We start from the raw sequence: 20,900 nt of genomic DNA, 5'->3' as shown, positions 1-20,900 counted from the left end.
CCGTTGCGAGCTTTTTGTTGTTGTTGCTGCCGCCTCTGCTGCCGCTGCTGGGCATGCACGATGTGCAAGAGGAGGAGGAGGAGGAGGAGGAGAAAGAGGAGGCGGAGGCAGGAGCAGCAGCCGGAGAAGGGAGCGCAAAGGACAGCCCTGCTGCTCGCGGGAAGGAGGGAGGGAAGGAGCGAAGGAGCGAAGGAGGGGGGACTTTGACAGATCGCCCCGCAGCAAGGAGCGCAAGGACTAGGGCCAGCCCTGTGGAGGCGCCCTCTGGGGGAGTCCTTCCGAGGGGAGCCACCCCCAACCCGGCCCGACGGCGGCGGCGGCGCCTCCTTCTCCTCCTCCTCCTCCGGTCTTCTTCGGGGAGCTCACGGCATCAAGCGCCCTCCGGGGTTCCTGCTGGAGCGGCTGGCCGGCTCTTGGAAGCGCCGCGCGCAGCCTTGCAGTTCTCCAGCCCGGCGCTCCGACGGCTTGGCGAGCGGCGCTCGGAGGGAGCGGCGGCTTCTTCGGCTTCGGCGGAGGCAACAGGCAAAGCTTGAAGGGAAAAAGAGATGATCGCAGCGTGACTCCAACTAGTCGCCGGGGAGAGGGAGGGAGAGGGGGGCGCCCATCACCGTTGCCGCCGAAGCTGCCGCTGCCGCCTTAACTCTTTGCGCCTCGCGCGGCAGCCGCCCAGCAACGCAGCAAGGGCCACGCGCGAAAGAAGAGCGCTCTGGAGTGGGGAGGGGGGGAGGCAGGAGGAGAGGGGATTCCCCCTCCCCAGATGGCAGCCGGGAGGAGGGGGAGGGGACAAGGAGGGACGGGGGGAGGATCCCTCCTCCTCCTCCAACCCGTCCCCTCCCCGCTCAATTCAATCCGCAGCCTCGACGGCGCCCATCAGCTTAGAGCGAGTGATCTCGAGGGTGCCCGGTCTGCAGCAGAGCGGACAGGGGGTTGTCTCAGATGCCAAGCTGCCCAAGGAAAGCAGGGGAGGAGCATGCCTCTTCCCCAACCCAACTGGTGGGCCGTCCTTCTTTCCTCTCCCCCCCCCACTTCGCCCCAGCCACCACGCGTGAGAGTTCTGAAAGCCACCTTTTGGGTATCCCATGGAAGTCCCTGCCCGGAGCCTGAACCCCCAGGAGTGGCTGAGGAGGAGAGGAAGAGCGGCTCCTCGTCCCGTCCCACAGGTGAGACTCACCTTTCCACGCACACACTGTGCTCGGGCTGCATCTCCTAGGTTTCCACCCACCTCCACAACCAGAGGGAACCCCCAGGACAGCATTGGCAGGACCCCCTGTCCCCCCCCCCAGACAGACCTCTTTTTGGGAGCAGGAAAAATACCTGAGACTTCTCGTCCCATCACCCGACAGGAGTTTGGGGGTCCCACCTCGGTTGGGCTCTCCGATCCCGCTCCTATTGCAAAGCCCTGAGGTCTGGAGGGAATCTCAGATCTAGGCCAATGGGACAAAGATGGGGATACCGCCCCCCCCCAATATCCTAAACGCCCTCTCAGCCCCCGTCTAAACCTCTCCAAGGCATCCTTTGGGTCTCCCCTTATCCCACCTGGATCAATTAACTTGGAGACGAAGCCCATCTCGTGAGCTTCAAAGACCACCCACCCAAAGTCCAGATCCCTTCCAAAGATCCCCAGGGGGGATTCCTGGAAGGCTCCCATTTCTTGACCTCTCCTCCCTATGTTGCTCCAGGGTCCCAATCCCTCCCCTTCTCAGACAACTCCCTCGAAAGAATCCCCCTTAAACAAAAACCCCGTGGCTTAGAGATCCTTCTCTCTTCTTCTCCAAAAGGGAGAGATAAGAAATCCATCATCTTCCTTCCTCTACAGCTCGGAGGAGAATTCCTCCAGCAAAGTAAAGTCTGCGAAGTGCGTGGAAGGCATGCGGATGGGGGTGGCTGGCAGGCGGGGGGGGGTGTTGGTTGGGAAGGGGTGAGCCAGAGTTCTTCCAGGCAGCCTCTCCCGCCTGCCCACCCCTCCTGAAACGCGGCCGCCCTCCGGTCATCCAGGCCTTGACAGCAGATCTGTCAAGGGAGGCCAGCGGGAGAGGAAGGGAGAAGGTCTGCCCAGCTCTGCTATCAGGGGTGCTTCCTGCTCCCTTCCCTTTCAACCACCGCCAGGCGCCTCTAAACTCCCCCCCCCCATTCAGTGGCAGCACCAGGGCGGGGGATTCGGGGGGGGGGGAGAGAGAGAGCACAGAAGGGGCAAAGTATTTTTCTAGGCTGGAGGACTGTGTTCCGCATGCCAAAATCTCTGGAAGTAATAATAATAATAATAATAATAATAATAATAATAATAATAATAATAATAATAATAATAATTAGCAGTATAGGTCAACCGCAGGAGTCCAGCAACAGAGGTGCAAACTCCTTGTTAGGGGGTGCAAGCCCCTTTGAAACTTGACCCTGCTGCTTTGATCAGGGGTCCCGGGACTTAGGATTCGTGAGTCCACCAACGTAAAGGAAAGGGTTTTTGACGGGGGGGGGGGAGGAGAGAGACATTGACTTGGGAAGAAGTTCCGCCGGAGTCGGTGGTACTTGCATCCGAATACGCATAAATAGGAGCTGGGTTGCACGTGCAACTCTCCCCTGCCCCACAACAAAACACTCCACCCAGGACCCAGCATTAAAAAGGAAAGGAAAGAAACAGCAGCGCCCCTCCAATCGCTTCTCTCTCTGGGGCCCACAGCATTCATGCGCCGCTCCGGGATTCACGCCCCCCTCTAGCATTGCTGCTTCCCTGACTTACCAGCCTTCCTTGCTGGGTGCTTTTTCAGGCTCCTGCAAGCATATATCCAAGGTTTCCGGCTTGCAATCCTCTTTCTTGCTGCAGAGGGGATCCACTTTAGGAGCTCTCCCCCCCCTCCCGCTCCCCCTCTCTCCTCTTCCTGCCTTCCTTCACGTCTCTGTCCTCATCTTTGCAAAGGTCCCCCAGGAAATCTTTGCAAACAGTACGGGGAAGGGAAGGAGAAAAAATAATAATAATAATAAAGACCAGCTAAGCTTGGTCCATTGCAAAAAGAAACAAGCCTCCCAGGTTTTCTTCTTCACCACACATCACACCACGTACTTCTTAAATCTTTTATTTTATTTTTTAAAAGAGGCTCTTTCAGTCGCTCGCTCGCTCCCACCCCGCCTTGCAAGTCCAAGTTCATTGGTGGGGGAAAGAGATCTAGGCGGGTGGGTTTTTTAAAAAAAGAAAAAAAGAAAGAAAAAGAAATCCCTTGCCAAAAGAGCGCTTGGCGAATCGATGCGCTGCGCGTTCGATTGGGTGTTCCTGGCTTGCAATAGGGTACGGCAGAGGGAATGGAAGGGAGGGAGGAGGGAAGAGGGGGAGCCAGAGAAGAGAGGATGGACTCTTAACTGCGTTTCAAGTGCTTTATGAACATGGATCAGAAGGTAGAGCCAAGCACCTTCTCGACTGCCAATTGCACCCCCCTCCCCCTTTCTCTTTCTCTCTCTCTTCCTCCCCGCTCTCTTTTCTTTGTGTGGCTGAGAGATATTTAATAACAGCTCCCTGCAATGCCCGGGCAAGCGCCTGGAGACCCAGATCCTTTTGCTTAAGCGCAGCAAACATCAGTAGCAAAGAATTTTCCTCTCTTTAAAAAAAAATGACGATGATGATAACAATTTGTGTGTAATCTCGTGCTTTTTTGAGTGGGGGGAGGGTGTGATCTCACTTTTTCACAGTAAGGTTTTTTTATAAAAAAATTAAGAAACACACTGCAGTCTGTCCTAGTCTTTGAAGATTTTGGGATGCTCCCAAGACCCTCACTCGGTACAGATGTTTTCAGATGTTGGGTTTTGCTGTGCGGGGGAAGGGATTAGGTACTTTTTCTTTTTCTTTTTTTGCATTGAAGAGTAACAGGGGGAGGGAAAAATATGCTGTTGTTGGATGGTTTCCTTTTTTTTAAGAAAGGGAGGGGTGAGAGAGACGGTCCCTTAGGATGAGACACACACATGCACAAACAGAGAGAGAGCAAAAGTATTTTGCAGTCCTCGGGAAATTGCCACCGCCAGCGTGGGAGAATGTTAATTCTCTTGCCTAGGAGCAGAAGAGGGTGAGTTGTCTTGTCCAGGGTCGCTGGGCTCCATTGCATTGGCGTCGGTTTGCTGTTGCAGGATCCAGGATCTGGCCACTGCGAGAGGCGATAAGGGCTTGCTTAGCAAACCCTTAGCCTACCCCCTAATAATAATAATAATAATAATAATAATAATAGAAACATTTCCTCTCTGACTTTGCTGGTGGGTTGGTGGCGGGTTGTGTGTACCAGGTATGAGTGAGTTTTCTATTTTATTTCCCCGCAATCCCGATGCTCCGAGTTCCCTCTGCTTCTCTGGCTTTGCATGCCGTTAGATCCGCCCCAACATCTGTCCATCTCCCCCATTGGCGCATCCATCAGTGTCACCCGGGATGCGCGCGTTGCAACTGCAAGCGCCGGGCAGGCGGAACGGGAGGCTGGGAGATTCCGCACCAATAACTCACGCGCGCGGGGCAACTTAAGCAGGGAAGAAGGGGTCAGCTTGCCTTTGCAGCAAATGTGAGCGCAAAGTCTTGAAGCGGCGGCGGAGGGGAGAGCAGAGAGACAGAGACCCAACAAAGTCGGGAGAAATGGAGCAGCTTTCCAAAATGCATGCTTGTCAAACCGCGTAAAAGCGCACGGGGTTTGTGTGACCAGCTACAGAGAGCTGCACACGATCCTAAAGGGAAGAATGCGCGGGTGTCCAAAACAAGGCGCGCGCGCAATTGAGACTGTTATTATTGAGAGTTTTTGCTCAGCGTGAGAATCGCTCGTGGTTATTAGAGGTGTGTGTGTGTGTATTTGTGGGGTTTTTCCCCAAAGGAGCGGGGGTACACTAGGCGATATCTGGGTTAGACAAGATGTAACTGAAAGCCATGAGGTCCGGACAGAGATAGAGGCCTGTTTTGCAACCCGAACGGGAGAGATCCTTTAACTTTTTGCACCGAAGCAAAACTTTCCTTTTTCTTCCAGGCCACAGTGCTTTAGAATTAGAAGAACGGCCAGCTAATAGCAGTTTTATTGGCCAGGAAGGGAGGCGGTTTTGCGTGCAAATGAGTAGTAAGTCAGAATTTTAAACCGGGGGTTGGGGAGGGAAAGGACCTCCTTCTGACCTCGCTCCCCGCTCCAGCTCCCGCCCCCGCCACAAATAATGTGGATCCTTCCATTCATTGGATTCACTTCCCCCTGAGCTGAGTGTCGCATCAGGAACCCCTGGTGTGTCTGAAGGACCACAAGAACCCAACACAAACTTGTGACCCCCACCCCAACCAATCTACTCCTCATTCTCTAATCCTGTTCTTCTTGCATCCTGACGGTGCCATGGACCACTTTCCTATTAAACAGTGGTCCAGAATTGGATGGATGGAAAGAGGCAGAGGAGTTTAGACAGGAAGAGAGGGGCACTACAAGTCGTCTAGCCCTTGCAGGTTCCCCCCTACACACACACACACACACACACACACACACACATTTCCCCTGCAGCTATTAAATTAGAAAGATCTGCATTTTAGCAAGGCAGGCCCAGTGAAACTGCTTCTTTTTAATTAGTCAAATACCTGCAAAATGGCATTGAATTTGCAGGGAGGGGATATCCCCCCCGCCAGGGTGCTAGGTGTAGAGAGAAAAAAGAGAGAAAACCTTGATCTTCCTCCCCCACGTATCAGAAACAATATTCGCTCCCCCCCCCTTCTTTTGGTAAAACCAGAGAGCTATAATGTAAGATGGGAGGAGAGGAAGGATTCCCTTTATAATTCACCTCCTTAGTCTTAATTGTTCCGGAGACTCAAACCTGGGAGAGTTTACCTCTATATGGAATGAGTCTTACGGAAGGCGCTGGAGAATTTGGGCTGACAAGTTTGGCTTGTTCTTGGGGGGGGCGTTTAATTTTTTTTTTGCAAAAAGAGGAGACTCTCTTAATGGTTCTTATCAGAAACTAAGGACGTAAAATGCAATTGTTTTAATTAAGGTGTTGCCGTTTCGGGATTGGGGGATGAGCGTAGCATTTCAGAGAACTTCGGTAGCTCAGATGGAGAGAGATGCGTGGGGGGGGGCAACCTTTGCACAGGTCTGAAACTAAGCAGTCTGCTAAACATGGCAGTTTTAGATAAAACCCCTCTTCTTTCGGGGGGGGGCGACTTGCCCCCGTAGGGAATCACGTCTGCTAGGCTATACACACCTACCCCATAACTGTTTATATTTATTTATATTTTCTTAAAGGAACTTTTGACATTTTTTGCTATGAAAAGTTGTCGTTTTATTAAACAAAGCAGAAAATATCCTGCTGGGTTGTAACGTCACAAGAAAGTTGACTTCTCAAATACACTCCCCCCCTTTTTTTTAGATAAAAGAAACTTATTTGTAATGAAAGCTTGATTACCAGTATTCCTAAAACGGTCGAAATAACATTGGGAAGGTTGATGATTTTAGCAGAATTAGCGGAAGGACTTGGCTTCCGAAAAGATCAAATCTTCCAAAGAAATTGCCTCCTTTTTCAGCGGCAGACAATCTGGCAAGGATGATCTATCCTTAGGTATTTGAGGCGTGGGTACCAAACTGGGCATGGCTATGCAGACGCAGATTTGCCACCGCTGCTGGCTGGGACCAGCTTCGTAGAGGACCTGCCTTAGTTCCTACGTCTTTTCTCTTGCTGGAAGCACAAACAGCCAAACACCTAACCTCCCCAAATCCTTGCACTAACCCGGTCGTTTCGCGTTGAACGTCATTAAGAAGGAATCAAAAGTTCACCCAAGAAGTATTGCGTACTTTCTTTGTAGGAGTGTTGCTTAGGCCTCGAGAAATAAAACTGGGAGTAAAAAGAGGGGGGAAAGCCGTACATTTGCCAAGGGCTTAAGGGAACTTGAGGATCTGATCCTGCAAAGAGGACAGGTTTGGCCTGTGAGTGGAGAGAGAGAGAGAGAGAGAGAGAGAGAGAGAGAGAGAGAGAGAGTGTCTGGAGGCTGAAAATCTTTGCAGAAATACATTGCAGAACAACGTCATGAGCAAAGGTAGTCAGTCGTGTTGTTATTGAGAAGCCTGCAAGGGGATGATCGTGTGCGTGTGCGTGCGTGGCGGGGGCCGACCTTTTTGAACTGGGATCTGATTCCTACCATCTCCCCAAGAAAGTTTGTATTTGTAATATTAAGAATCAGATACTCATTCTTAAAGAGGCTGTGAACCCTTTTCCCTAATATTGTGTGTGTGTGTGTGTGTGTGTGTGTGTGTGTGTGTGTAAACAGGCAAGGCAGAATGAAATTGGCAAGGTCCAGGGACGTGTGTGTGTAGCATAAATATATCTTGCCTGTCTATTAAAACAAGCAACTTGGTAATAATATTTCCCCTCCTGTGCCAACATTTTCTTTTGTTCTAAGGTGAAGCAACAACTAGTTCCACCCCTCCCCCGATTTTAATTGCAAGTTTAATTTTAATTTCTCCCAAGGGAAGGAAAAGAAAATATTGGGTGTGTTCCCCCCCTCCCTTCCTTGACGAACAGTAAGGAAGGGAGAAATGAATGTACATAAAGTCTGAGGTTTTTGTAGGCTTGAAAAAAAACACAGAGCCTCCCATAGCTCCTTATTCACTCCTTCCCAATGGCATCCTTCAGGTTTTTTTTTCTTTTTTTGAAGGGTGGTGGAAATATTGATGGGGAGGGGAAATAGTTAGAAAAGTAATCATTAATCCTGAAATGTGGGAGGCGGAGCTCTGGGGGAAATTGCCCCAAGTGCTATGAAACAGCAACAATAACAACGTATTTTCTGTTGGAAATTACTTGTGGGTTCCCAGAGCCCTCGGATACAAATTAAAAAGAAAAAGGAAACTAAGTTTGTTCATTTTGGCTAAGAACCTTTTCTCGAATGTAAATTGTTTTGGTAAGCGAATTTGCACGGCAGCAAAGTTTTCTTTTCTGTTTTCCAGCAACTTTGCCCCAACGAACCAGATGTTTTGTCTGCCGAGCCTCTAAAGCGGTGGTGGTTATAACTCCGACAGTTTTTAGGGTTTTAGTTTTTAACAGCCCAGAAATCCAGAGCTTGGAACTTTTAAAAACCGTTTGCAGTCAGCATGTGGAGAGGTGTAGGGGGGCGGGGCAAGTCTCAAAAGACTTCCACGTCGGAAATGACCCCCACAAGCCATTGATCTGGAGAGTCTGAGCGATTCTTTAACAACCCCCTTTCCCACCTTCTGCTGGTCTTTGCAAAATAATTGTTGTTGTTTTAACTCCTTTAGGTTTTGCAAACGGGCTCAGCAAGTCCTGCAAGGAGAGGAAAAGTTCGATTTTATGTATCTCATTTATTTATTTATTTTAATTGGGAATGTTGCTTGGATTCAATGCCTGTCTTGCCTCTCTGGATTACTGCCATTCCCCGCTTTCTTAAAAAAAAAGGAAGCGATGCTTAAAAGAAACTCATTTTTTCCTTTGTATCAGATCCCGTCTCACAATCCTCTCCAGATTATTTTCCCTGTCATCCTAGTCGCTGTCTGGAAGGAGCTGTTGCGAGGTGCGTGCGTGTACTTGAAACACCAAGCGCCTTAACACAAACACCACACACAGGAGAAGCTAAAACTGGCCAGAGGCTACAATTGGCCAGAGGCGCTCCTTCTTGAACTAAAGCGCCCAGTAAATCAGTGCAATGGGGGCCAGGTCAGAAGAGCCCCAGATCAAGGGCTGGCCAATGAAAACGGTTTGCAGAGCAAAGGCAGGTATTCGCCAGTTGCCCACGACACCTCGCCAACTGCGCTCAGGAGCGCCACACAATCCTGCCGGTCTCTGGACTTTTGTGCCCAGGAAAGGGCGGCGGCAACGCCGCGTCTTGACCTCCCTCTGCGCGGGGCTGTTGTGGAAAAGTGGCTCTTGCGCCTTCCCGATTCCCTTTTGCGCCACGGCCGTAAGGGACAACTAGAGAGCATCACGCACGGACACGCAGCCCTCCCAAGAGTCCCAAGGGGATATATAAGCTTCCCTGGATAAGTTTTCTGCTTTCATCCTGCTGAGGCCACACACACACTATACTGTACATAGGCATACACATGCGCGCGCGCTCACACAAACACACCCTTTCTGGAAGAAGGAAGGGGGGGGGGAGAGAGATGGCTTTTAAGCACCACTTTTCGAGGCCGTCTCCAAACTCTTTCCTAACTGAGGGCATCAAATTGGGGGTTGGGGCAGTGCAGATTTTCCAGGTGGGGAGTTTGCAAAACCTCACCTGCTGCAAACCCTGTTTTAGCTGCAGCTGAAGGTATATATATTTTTCTTTTAAATCCACTAAAGCCGACCAGGTTATTCAACCTGGACCGAGCTGCAGGAATTTTGGTTCCTTAAAAATAAAAATATTGTTTGCGCCCGCTTCCCTCAGTTTGTAACTGGGACGTCCTGTTCTGGGTTGATCGCTTCCCAGCCTGAACGCAAACGGAGAGAGCGCTCAGGGTTGTTGTTTTTTTGCAGAAAGCTGGAAGCTGCAGATGGTTCTCCCGCCGGAGAGAGAAGCAGCGAAGAGAAATCTCTGCAGAAGACAATTGCCCATCGCTTGGGAAGAAATAAGTTAACGCCTGGCAGAGCCGCGGTGCGCTCTCGCTGGGCAGCGGGAGGGAGGAGGAAAGACACGGATCCTGCAACGCCACCAGAGGCGACAGCAAATGCTATTTATATTAAGCCATGAGAGATTAGTCAATTTCACACACCCTTAGGAAGTTTTTGCTAGCGGACGCCTTTGCATAAATGGGATTGCTCTTTTCTTTTTCTTTTTCCCTTTTGCTTGCTTTTTTAAAAAGAAGGGCAAGCGCAGCAAGAACCACGAGCAACGTTTCTGGGATCCTGGCTTAGGATATCCAGATCCATCCATGTTGTTGTTTTTTAAAAAAATAATCTATAATATATACTCAATAAAGCTTGATTCGCTTAAAAAAGTAAGCACGAGTCATTTGATTGCATAGCATAAACGGTGTGTGAGAAAGAGAGAGACTAAGAATTCGTATTTTCTTTATGTCCACGTCTTTGACACACCCGCCCACTCAGTCTTTCTAAAAAAAAATGTGCTGTTTTCAAACGCCTCTGTGTAAAACAATTAAAAAATTTTTTTGGCACCGATCCACTAAAACGAATAAGTCTCACTTATTTTGGTGAGAGTTACGCATGTGCTTAAGCAGGGCGGAGGCGCTAGCAGTCCCAGACAAGGATGGGTGATTTACAGCAAGACAAATCCTCCCCCGGCCCCACGACCCTTTTCCCTTTCCTTCGACGCTGGGATGGTTTCGCAAGAGAAACAAGGGGGATTCTCTTTTGTCTAGGACACAAAATGCAAATGCGAAGGCATTTCTGGATTCCAAGACAGACATCCGTTAGAGCAGACGGTGGATTCGAAGGGGACCCCCCCCTCCCTTGGCACGCGGTGGTGGTGGGGCGCGCCCCTAACTGCGCCTGCCCTTCCAGCAGGGTCTCCGGGGGTTCCTTAGCAAAAAAAGTGGGACTGTCAACAATTAAAAACATCTTTTGTTGCTCGATTACTTGTTTTGCTTTTCATTGACGGGAGGATTAAGACGACTCTCCTGGATGTTAATTGTCCTTTAAGGAGAAGAGGTGGAGGTGTGTGTGTGTGTGACCTGATGCAAAGGAGAAAAGAACACCGAAAAAGCCTGCAGGATCAGGCCAGTGGCCCATCTAGTCCAGCATCCTGTTCTCACAGTGGCCACCCAGATGCCTGTAGGAAACCCGCAAGCAGGACTGAGCCCAAGAGCCCCGTGATTTCCAGCAACTGGTATTCAGGAGCATTGCTGCCTCCAGTTGTGGAAGCAGAGCATGACCTTAGTGGCTGGCCGCCATTGATAGCCTTACCCCCTTCCACGAATTTGTCCAATCCACTTTTGAAGCCATCCAATTTGGTGGCCATCATCGCTGCCTCCTGCGGGCGCGAGTTCCGTAGTTCAACAACGCGCCGCTGCGCAGTGGAAGGACTTTCTTTTATCCGTCCTGAAAAGAAAGGAGAGGGAGGGCACCGGAGCAAGTTTGCCCTGCAGAGTTGTGAGGGAGAGTGACGCTCGTTTAAACTCTTGCCTTTCACAGCTGTTAAAGGTGAGGGGTTTCCTGCGACCCTGCAACCAAGTTTACGCGCGCTTCGAAGGCACCAGCTCGTCTTTTTTGCAAACTCGTTTTTGCGCGGGGCTTGTCTGCGACCAAGAGCCGCAGCCAATATTTGGGATCCCTTGGCCCCTTTGCAACTGCTGATGCCCAAGCATTCACCTGGGAACTTTTGCAGGAGAAGCGAGCGCGCTCAATCCCACCCCTCTGTGCTATGGTTCCTTCCCCCAGGAATGCTTATTTCTGATCATGAAGAGGTGCCTGGAACTAAACCATTTTACCATTTGAGGTGGGGTGCTGCTGCTGCCGCCGCCTAGATACACATCATCATTAAGAGAGTTATTCTAGAGGCATCTCTGCCTGTGCTGTACACACCCATTTCGTTTGTCCCTCAATTGTCTGTTGTTAAAGAGTGTAGTTGAATTTCGGTTGACACCTTGCCAGGGGTAGCAAATGTGTTGCCTGCCAGTTGCTGTTAAACTAAAAGTCCTATCATCCCTGACCATTGTCCGAGCTGTGGCTCATGGGAGTTGTAGTCCAACAGCATCTAGAGGGCATCACAATGACTGCCCCAACGTCCCCCCCCATACCAAGTCTGTTTGCCACAGATTCCCCACTGTGCAGAATATTTCAACATTTTGAAAAACAAACAAACCAGAGCCTATTTTCAGGCTCACCAATGATGGAAAAACACTTTGTACATGCTTAGAGACATTCCAGTATTGTGGCAACCCTTCCAAGGCTCTTGTCCCCAATGCTTCATGCCTAAATGTATTGCTCACCCTTTCCCCACAATGGATGAGTTCTGATTGTAAACTCAACATTTTAATCTGTAGTTAATGAATGAATCAAATCAATGGCTATTAGTGCTTTCAAACTTTAATTGAAGGAGCATCCCATGTACTTTAGTTCAAAGCATCACTTACACTGCCTGTCATTCACTTCGGCTGATCACCATGCCATATGAATTTAAAAAAGGGCCCACTTTATTCGTAAGAAATTACAAATGTCTCGGTTGGGTCTGAAAGCATTAATTGATTAATCAGAATGATGATTTGATGAGTTAATTAACTGCAAATTAAATCATGCTTTCATAGAAATCCTATATGCTGGAGAAAGGGGGCGCGTTTGGCAGTTAACAGGAATGACTGAATGAACCTGAGCACTTATTCACAACGAAAAAAATATTCTCTCATCTACTGAATGGGTTTTAGCAAACAGGATTTTAGGGAAGAGAAACAGAAATGATTCACTTACCAGGATTTTCTGAGTATCTGGATTTAACACAGTTTAGGGTGTGTGTAAGCTGGTTAAATAGCTGCCGTTGCAGTGCAATGAAGGGGGATGACAAGGACTTTTCTGACCCTTTAACAAAGCTACATTTTCAAGTGCAGGGGTCAAGCCATGGAAAAGCTGAGACTAAGGTTGCCAACTTTTCCCCTCTGGCAGGGCTCTTCTGCTTTGTATAGCTGCATGACGCAATCAGAATGTCAGCAGATGAAATATCTCCCAGCATGGGAACACAGAAGTGAATTTCCATATATTATGCAACTGTTAAATACTGCTAAGTGCTGTGCTGACATCTCGAGAAGTTTGATTGCACCATCTCCAGAGCCCCGTTTAAGCTCTAGTATGTTGCATTCATTTATTAATCCAATTCAACCGTAATTTTAGGTACCGGTAAGTGTTTTGAAGGTGGCACCTGGAATTGGGCATGTGTGTCCAGTATTCGATTTTAATCCATACAGGCCTGCCCCATTCTGGAACAGGGAGGAGGCTGCACCAAGGCAGAGTGACATTCTAGACACAGCTGCCCCTACCATTAGGCAGAGTGTAGTGAGTTCCTCAGACAGCTTGTTTTGGATGTCAAGAAGGGACAGCAAAGGTATCTTTGTTAGTGTAAGTGACAATACAACAATAAGAGGTGATTGCGGGATTTTAACTTGGCCCTCCTCAAGTACTACACACCTTGAATTGGAGGAGGGAGAGGTGTTAACATTCTGCTTCAGGCAGCAAAATGTGTTGGACCTGCCCTGACCATACATGAGGGGGACGGGACGAAGGCACATTTTGAAGAACACCAATGCCCGGTCTACATGTGCCACAGAATGAGATGGTAGAATTGTTAGCTGAGAAATACTGCTTTGCCTGTGGTCACTTATGGAGCTGTAGGATGGGACATTTGAACCAGGCCCTCCTGGTTCAGCATCTTCTGTACAATACCACCCTGGCTGTGGTTGAGGGCAATGACTGTTCACAGAAGGTTTAGAAGGAAGCTGATCATGTTTAGATGGAATAGTTTGCAAGAACACTAAACTCAAGCTCCTTGATCATGGGCTTCCAGAAGTGTCTGGAGCCCACTTCTTAAAATAGGATACTGCACAAAATGGACCTTTTGTCAGACTGGGATTATGTCCTTATTTCAGAGGGGCAGCTGTTTTTGTTCCATCAGGCACTAGGGATGGGCAAATCTGTCAATTTCTGTTTCTCCCTCTTTGTCATTTTCTCAATCTTAAATTCGATTATCCACACTTCTACATCTATTTGAAGTTTTTTTGTTTTTGCTCATGAAGATTCACTAGTGTGTCCTTGTGCATTTTTGCCTAATATGCACATTTTCGCAAAGCAATTATCTCTAATTTTTCCTGTGTGTTGTTTCCACCTATACACATTTCTTAGCACATTACTTGATCAGAGAATTGCATTGCAAAATCCAGAGCAGTGCAAATTTTGAAGGCCTGCTATGTCTCTTATATTGTCTTATATGGTTTCAAAAAGTGTGGATAAGTTAGACCCACCTTTAAATGCGATGTGAATTGAAATTCTCCCCCATCCCTATCAAACGCAAAATGGTCTTGGGTCGCCTGAAAGACTGACAAGATTCCATGTTTGCAGAAGCTTTTGCAGACTTCCATCCAGTGATGTGGACTCCAGCCTACAAAAGCCACAAAACAGAGTTCATTAATGGTTAAGTCTTTAAGATGCTGTAGTTTTATGTCTTATGTTCCTATTCTCTCTTTAATTTCCGATGATTGTCACTAAGGCTATTATAGTTGCAGCTGTTGTTATTGCACACAATTTCTTTTCTTTCTTTCTTTTTTAGGGTAAAGATTGAATTGTCCCACAAATCCTTTGCGTGGTGTACCAATTGACATTTGTCCCTGCTCGCTCAGGGACAGCTGAAGGATTGGAGCAGTAACCTCGAGAACTTTGGGGAAAGCATTTCTCTACATATTTTTGTTTGTGCTCATTAGGGTGATAAAAGCAGGACAGGCGGTTTCATTTTCCCCGTTAGTTGTGACTACCGTTCGTGCCATCCAGGTCAAACGCAACGTGGAAAGTAAGAAAATCTGACACCATCATTGATCTGCTCTCCTTGTACTCATGTCATCCCCGTACACTAGAGACAAAGAAATGTGGCTTAAAAATTGCAATTAACCAGCATTGGGGCAGGTGCCTCTCGTTGGCTATTTATTCTTTTCAAACTTCATGTCGTCCTGGAAGCAACACTCATTCATAACATTCATTCATCCTTCCAATAAAAAAAACAAAAAACAAAAACATTGCATGTACAGATTGCATGTGCCTGTTCATATTCACCTTCTTTTCTTTTTTATTGGAAGCGGGGAATTTATGTGTTTAGTGCCTTACGGTTCCTCACAAAGTTTGCTTGAGTCTTGAATAAATCTACCTCCCCTCCCCATTTTAAAAAGCATTAGCTTCCTTTCAAACATTCCTTAACCTTTAGTGTTTTGCAACCTGATGAAAAGGAAAAGGTCGATTTGTTCAGAAGGGATGCGTGTGCTCTGTAATTGTTCCAATAGCTATGGAGTTTCGGCCTCACTCTTTCGGCTTTTGCTTTGCTTTTTAATTTCCACAGGAGCTGTCTCTGCACCCTCCCCTACACACACACACGCACCCCACAATTGTCAAATCAAGACCTGCTCCAGGTGCTTTCATTTAGGTTTACTTCTCAATGGGTGGTAAATCTGGGACTGGGTTCTGTGCTCCAAGTGTCCCTGATAAGTCACCATTCCTTGCTTTTTAAATTTTCATTTTTTGCCTTCTGGTGGATGTCTTGCTCAATTTTGAAACTGTGAGCTGTCATTTTTCAGGGTTTTGCTCCCTCCTTAGGGTTCTAAAGGGTAAATCTCTCAGTGGGGAACTGAAGCCCTGAAGCTCAGTGGCAGAGCATACGCTTTGCTGGCAGAAGGCCCCAGGTTCAACTAGGAGAGGACCCTGCCTGAAATCCAGGAATTCTACTGCCAGTCAGGATAGGATTAGGGTTCCAGTGCAGTGATGACCCTATCTTGAGTCACAAAAATCCACCTCAGGCAGCCGATGCTAGGGGTCAGGGAGGAACAACAAAAGGCTGAGGGACAGAGCTGAGTGGGCCATGTTGCCTGCTGCCACTGCTGAAATAGATGTAATAAATAAGAGATAAATACATTTTACCATCCACCATTTTCTCCAAGGAGATCAAGGTGACATACATGGTTCATCCCTCATCATTCAGCCCCCACAACTGTGGGATGTAAAACACAGGAGCAGTCAAGAACAACATTCCTAGAGTGAACATGTTTACACATGGGGAGGGATGTTTGTCCAGCCAGCAGCTAAACTTCCTGTTTCCTTCTGGACAGGGACAGACTTCCTCTGCATGTGACTAGAGGTCGGTGTGGCCTCACCTGTGCAGGTAATGACAAAAGCACAGGGCATGGCAGCCATCTCTCTCTCTATGACTACATGCATCGAAGAAGCAAAATCTGTTTAGCCAAAGATGCTCTCTTGGCCTCCAGCCAAGAGAGGACAAAGGGACTGTCTCCTTATGAGATAGTTTCCAGGTGTATGTTACTTTTCTAAGCTAAGTCTGCCTTCTGGGATCTGATTGTGAACAGAATGTGAGTAAACTCTTTTTATATTTTTATAGAAGACTGTGTCGTGTCTTATCTTTTATGAGGGAATAAGGGGAAAATACCAGAACAGATATTATAGAGGCTTTAGCGAGCCTGAGCAAACGCATCCGCTGTGAGTTTAAAAAGGGGAATGTTACTCTGCTAAATTGTGAACTTGTTTACACAAGTTGGAAAGGCTATAATCAAACAATATATCCTCTCGTGCATCCCTGAACATTTCCACAACAACAACCCTGTGAGGTAGGTTAGGCTGAGAGGCAGTGACTGGCCCAAGGTCGCACTCAGTATTGAGCTTCATGGCCAAGTGGGGATTTGAACACTGGTCTGCTGGTCTTTGTCCAACACTGTAACCACTATACCACACTGGCTTAGTTGATATTCCTTGAAATGGTTTGGGGGGGGGGCGCCATCTCCCTTTTGCCCCAAACTTTCTTGAGCCAGCCCTTTGGCACCAGAAGTTGCATGCGGAAGGGCATCACATCATTTTTCAAAGGTGATTGCAGGGAAGTCACTGGGTTCTGGGTCACTCATGCAATATGTCACTCCTTAAAGCTCCGGGTAAAGTGGTAAGATAGGAGAGGACTGTAGCTCAGTGGCTGGACACCTGCTTTGCAGGCAGAAGGTCCCAGGTTCAATGCCCAGAAGCTTCTCCAGGGAGGGCTGGCAGAGAACCATGCAAGGAACAAGGGTTCAGTGTGTGAGTGTAGGAGAGATCAAGCACTCCTCTTTAGCTACGAGAGGTAGGTTACAAACACACCTCTGTGTTTGTCTGCAAAAATGTTGGTGGTGATGCTCCAGGTGGCAAGTGGGTCTGACAGGATTGGATGCGCCTCCATTAAAAAATGGAAAGACCCAGCACCTGAAGAACTGTATTCCCTCACATGAAGCTGCCCAGGCTCTGAGAGCTTAGTGGGAAGCTCTTTTCTTGATCCTGTTACCCTCACAGGCACACTTGGTAGGGAAGCAGGAGAAAGCCTTCTCAGTGGCTGCTCCCAGGCTTTGGAATTCCCTTTTCAGAAAGAACAAGGCTCCTCCCAACCCTTGTTCTCCTTCCACTAGTAGGTGGAGACTTTCTTGTTCCTTAAAAAAAACCACTTTATTTAAAGATTTTCCATAAATTTGATACATAAGATTGATTATCACCATCTTCCCAATAAAAGACTGTCTTGTTCCAATAGGTTTTTGGAAACTGACGGTTTCTAAGGAAAGGGCTAGCGCTGCAATGTTTTTACTGTAATGATCTGGATGTTTTAATAGATCATATCTGTGTGCAGGGCTTTTTCCCCCAGCCAGAACTCGCCAGAACTCAGTTCCAGCACCTCTCAGGTGGGTGCCATTGCCATTATAAGAGAACAAGGGAGGCATTCATGGTGAGTTCTGGCACCTTGTGTGTATTATTATTATTATTATTATTATTATTATTATTATTAGTTTTAAAATTATTGCTTCCCCCATGTGTGCTATGTTTTTAGCTGTTTCTGTTTCAGCTGTAAGCCTAGCCTTCTCTCTTCCACCATTTTTTCTCTATGTGTAGAGAATCTTAGGAGCAAGCAACATGTCTGTCCCTGCCTGCAGTCTCGAATGGTGCAACCCAGACACAGGCTTATTGCCGTAGTGAGAACTAGGTCAAGAAAAGCTGGACTGGGTTTTTTGTTTTAAATGCTTACTGGATTGACATGCCTGCTATAGAAGCCCTTTATTAGATGGCTTTTTAAAACGGTGACCTAATCAAAATGTTTTCTTTTTGTAAAGTTCGGGAACTGGGCAGGTCAATGAGCGCTGTCTTGGAATCATGTTTATTTGGACCTGCCCCGTTGTTGCAGAGATATTGAATTGAAGTAGCAAGGAGATGTTACTTTGCAAGTAGGATATATATAGATATACATTCATTTCCTTATGCATTCCAAATGAAAGTTTAACAAATAGGAACCACAATGATGCTAATAACGTAATAGATCAGGGGCTTTGGGGATGGAAGGCCTATACTGATTTCCATGCACAAAGATTAGCATCAAACAGAATTTTGCAATTGCCTGTGTAAATTCTTTCCTGTAATGATAAGAATGCACCTCGAAGCTGTGGATTTTGATCCCAGATACAGATGTGCACACACACACACACACACACCACTCTGCATCTCACACAAGGTGTCGTGGATACTTCTGGAAGACAAGCAGCTGCAATAAGAGAGATCAGAAAAGGAGACTTAAATTGATACAATTAATCCCTTGGAAATACAGCAAGACTATCTTTCCTTATTCTTGCACAGTTCAAACATCCAGAGAATATGCTTAATTAAAATTTGGCTATACATTTTTAAAAGATAACAAAAAAATAAAAGAAATGGGCTAATTATATTGCTCTGCATTCTGCTATGTATTTTTTTTTTTTAATAACATACTTTTCCAGCTTGGTCCAATCCCAGGAGATGTAGTTCCTCATTTATAAGAAGGTCCCTGGTGGGATTTTAAAAGGGGGGTATCTTATAAAAGGAAAATATATCTTGAAAGTGGTTCCTTGAAAGGATCAGTGGCATCCTGGATGTATCTGTGTCCAAAATGTGCATCTTCCAAACATGCAAATGTTTCTCCTCCAAGGATTTCCCATCTTGTCTTCAAATTGGCGAAGCAGGCGCTGCCGCCTTCAGCTCTTCCTCACAGTTCCCCAACTATCGTAAATAGACGGTTTTGAAAATTTGTTTTATTTAATGAACTGAAAGGTTGAGTCTTCTCCTTTGCGTATTAACTCCCCCTAATATATGATGGTACATATTAATGGTCGTTAACAAGCTAAATGCTCTTTTTCCACAGAAAGCCCACAGGAGAGAGAACGAGGGGGAAAATATCCCCTCATTTGAGATAATTTCACTGAATTGTTGCTGTGTTCTCCCCTCAGGGCAAGGTGAGACGTGTCCTGGAAATATGTTAGAGAGAGGAGAGAGGGCATCCAGGAGCTGAGAGCGAAGATGAGGCAGTCTTCAAAAACTGCTGGCCTGGGAAAATCCAGATTCTGAAGGGAAATCAGTTTGGTTTGGGGCCATCCCCACAGAAGGCCTTCCTTCCTCCTTGCACCATCTCAAAACCTTTCTCCTCTTCTTCTCCTCACTGTCGGGATTCTCCTCAGATCCCTGCTGCCTTTAGAATGGAAGCAGAAGGTGAAAAAATGGCAGCACTGCTTGGAATCTTAGGCTCCATCTGCACTATACATGTCTTCTTCTAATTCTTCTTTGGAGAGTAAGATTGTCTTCCATAAACACGGTTTTAACAATGAGCCAGTAAGTGACTGTAGAGGCCAATTCTGGATCCACACATCCTTCCAGGAGTGGGGACATTGGTTAAAGCACAATGAGCCCCCTTTAAACAGACATGGCTCCCCACCCAAAATATTCTGGGAGCTCTAGTTTGTTCAGAGTGCTGACAGTTGTTATAGGAGGCCTGTCTTCTCCTCACAGAGCCTCCTGGGAAGAGGGCTAGATAGTTAATCTGTTCTGGGAACTGTTGCTCTGTGAGGGGAATACGGGTTTTCTAACAACTCTCAGCACCCTGAACAAACTACCCTTAATAAACTACCTTTCCCAGCATTCTCTGAGGGAAGCCATAACTGTTTAAATCAGTGGTTTTCAACCAGTGTGCCGTGGCACCCTGGGGTGCCTTGAATGATGGTCAGGGGTGCTGTGTTCAAAAAGGGGTGAGATGCTGCCAGCTCTGCAGGCAAGGGGCGACATAACTGGGCTCATAAGCCCCACAGGGGTGCCTCAGAAAGAATGTAGTTGGTTAGGGGAGCCATGGACTCAAAAAGGTTGAAAACCTCCGCTTTAAAGTGTTCTCATAGTGGTTTAAATCGATGATGCAGATGGGGCCTCAGATTACAGCAGCACACTCCTGCTTTTAAGTGGCTACAAAACCACAATTCCAAGGTGTTAACCGAGCCTTAGAAACACACAACCAGAATTCTACCATCATATTTTAATTTTTTAATAAAAAAAATAGTCAATGAAAACCCTTATTGCTCATTCACTGCCCCCAAAGATGTCCAAATGTGAATCTGATTGACTTCTGCGGCAATTAAAGGCAGAAGATCTCAATGTATGGGAATACAAACAAATGACAATAAACTTTTAATGTGCTATTCAACTTCCGCAGCTTATTGTTGTTTGTTGCTATTATTGTTTTTTTGCCCGAGTAAGACATCCTAAATTAGCCTCAGATTTTTCTTACAGGGAACATTTTGTGGCAACTTCACAAATTATTTGCTTCCCTTCTTGTAACCATGTTGCCAGTTCTGTCGGGTGTGTAGTATACAGTGAAGACGGCAATTGAAAAGTAAGTTGCCTTTAAAGAGATTTCCCTTTCCATCATCCCTCAGAAACCAGTGAATAAATATCCCTTCCTTTGTAGATTTAGACTCCGCTCCTAAGAGCAGCTTGGCAGTTTGGTTTCACCCAGAAGAAAGGAATCACATCCTCGAGTGTACGTAGCTGATAAGAGCAACAATTTACAAACGCAGGATCTGTTATGCAGAGAAAGCTTTATTGCTGTGACTCCCGCGTTACATCCGCAGCACACAAGGGTTAATCGCTGGATCAGTTTGCAGCTGGTGGGTGCTCCCTGGGGAATCTTAGCAATAGACTCCTCCATGCAGACGGGGTCAGTTTTGCTATCTTCAGGTCAGCAGGTCACGTGATAAAGGAGCTCTGAAACTTCAACTCCTAGGAGACACAAGTGCCAATCCCATTTTGTGGTCTGCTGCTGCAGGGCTCTCCTTGTGGTTTTTGGCTGACTCCATCAAAATGCATGCATAGCCCTGCGGCGTATAATTGGAAAAGAGGGATTTTCAGAGCTGCAGATCAGACTGGGGTTTTCTGTGCTAGCTCATAAGCAGAGGGCTCATAAGCAGTGAATGGTCCCTGGG

General features: G+C 47.2%; 1 long non-coding RNA gene across 1 annotated transcript; it reads left to right on the top strand.

The window, feature by feature from the left end:
- Positions 1-10,554: 10,554 nt before the first annotated feature.
- LOC310768274 lies at positions 10,555-20,127 on the top strand. Its single transcript, XR_014551250.1, has 3 exons — positions 10,555-11,067; positions 14,177-17,359; positions 18,885-20,127. It is a non-coding gene; the product is annotated as an uncharacterized lncRNA (long non-coding RNA).
- Positions 20,128-20,900: the final 773 nt, after the last annotated feature.

This window comes from Podarcis filfolensis, assembly GCF_964270895.1.
Source record: "Podarcis filfolensis genome assembly, chromosome: 8".
Taxonomy (NCBI): domain Eukaryota; kingdom Metazoa; phylum Chordata; class Lepidosauria; order Squamata; family Lacertidae; genus Podarcis; species Podarcis filfolensis.
The sequence above is the reverse complement of the archived record's forward strand: the minus strand, read 5'-3'. Positions and strand labels throughout refer to the sequence as shown.